A 1,916-nucleotide genomic window follows, 5' to 3' on the forward strand; every position below is an offset into this window, starting at 1 on the left:
ATAAAGAACTGAAGAGTTGTTCTGATAGAAGGGTACAGTTTAAGGCCTGAGTCATGTGGAGTTAAAGTAGGGGGTTTTTATCTAGTGATTTCAAAACTATGCATTTTAAAATGTTTAAACAAAATATGTTGCATTACAGATTATACACTTGATAGTACAAACTCTAAATGTTCTTTGGGTGACTAATTGCATGTGGATGCGTAACCATTAACTAAACTGATGTCACTGTTTCTGTATTTAGTCACTGGATCTCCATAGTTATCTCCTATCTTTAATCGGTTTTCATGGTCTAACTTTTCTATTAATTGTACTTATGACTTGCCTCATGTTTGTATTGAAGCTATGAACAACATATACAATAATAGGCAAAAGGTATAGGGAGGCTGAAAAATAACTTCTCAAAATGAATCTACTTACACTTAGGGTAACACAAGATTAGAATCTCACAGATGTTGAGCCCTTACAATTTGTACTTTAAAGTATGTATAGAGAAAATAGCTCACTCTCTAGTCTTTCCACAGTTTTTGTTTTGTTGCAAAAGATTTTCACCATGTTTGTGTTATTAGACTTCCATGAAATGTCACAGGTTGCAAATTTCTTTGACACTGTTTGGCTAGATGGAGACTTTTAGGGTAGCATTTGTTTTATAAAACAACCTGATACTACCTTTGCTGTCTGGAGCCAGAGGCTTTGATTGTATCTTAGCTAATCCAGTTCTTGGGGTTTTATGATGTCCTACTGAGGTATCAGTCTGATATGCAAGACAGCGAATGTTAGATGCTGTGTATTAATTTCCTGAAAGCTCTTTTTCCTCATGTAAAATCAGCTCATGTCAGCCACTTTTTTTTTATCAAACTCTAGGGAGATGTCTCTGTTCATATTGTCATCGTTAGGATGAAAATTCAATAAAGTACAAGCAATTCACTTAGTTCAAAAGCTTGCATCATCTTAATTTGACAGGCTTTCTGGTGATGACACCAAAATGCAAAGATACAAGGTGCAAGGTAAAGAGTAACATCAAAGGTAGTTACAGATTAGATGAATTTCAGCATGGTTTTAAGGTTAGTGGCCATTTCACCATACCAAAGGACATTATTTACATACAAGAGGGAAAGACAACTCTGAAAGGAGTTTTTACTTGTTGCCCATTATGCAAATAAACAGACATTTCACCACGTCTGCCAGTGAACATGGACTTAAAGAATGAAGATTTTCCTGCTTCCAGTGTCTTCATCTTTTACTACAAGACTCGCTCTTCCATTCATTTTTTCTCTTCTTCTTCACTTTGGTCTTTTCAAATCAATGGAAATCTAAATGTGTTTGAAGACAAAATGATAACTGTTTAAACAGCTTTTCTTGCAACATGAAGTTCTAGTCCATGTGGAAAGCATGTATTTTATTGTGAGACTGATCAAAATGTTCTTTGAAAGTCCACTACTTGATGATCAGCTAGTGTAAATCATCACTACTTCACTGCACAAATGCTGTAGCACTTTCAATTTATGTCAGCTCTGGCTTTTATGCAGGTGTTGTTCTCGCCATCTTTGTTGAACAGAGTATCTTCATACTGCTAATGCCTGTGTCATTGATAATTGATCAAATTCTTGGTCAGAAATAAGTATACATTCAAAATACCTCCTTTTTTAGCTTTGCGTGTTTACATAAAACAGGAAGATGACTGACCAAGTCACAATAACATGAGTAGATTTGCATAAACTGACAGTGCTAATTTGGATAACTAGAATTATTTCATGCATTTAGACTAAAACTGCTTCCTGAATTTTTTTTTCCATATCAAAATTTTAGCTTCATAAGTTATTGCAACACTATGCTCTGTCTTCAAAATGTTTATCTAGATATTGATGACTTCCTTGCACTTTATTTCTTGGATATCTGCTGGAAATACAACACAGCAG

Source organism: Mesitornis unicolor, unplaced genomic scaffold, assembly GCF_000695765.1.
Source record: "Mesitornis unicolor isolate BGI_N332 unplaced genomic scaffold, ASM69576v1 scaffold47071, whole genome shotgun sequence".
Lineage (NCBI taxonomy): Eukaryota > Metazoa > Chordata > Aves > Mesitornithiformes > Mesitornithidae > Mesitornis > Mesitornis unicolor.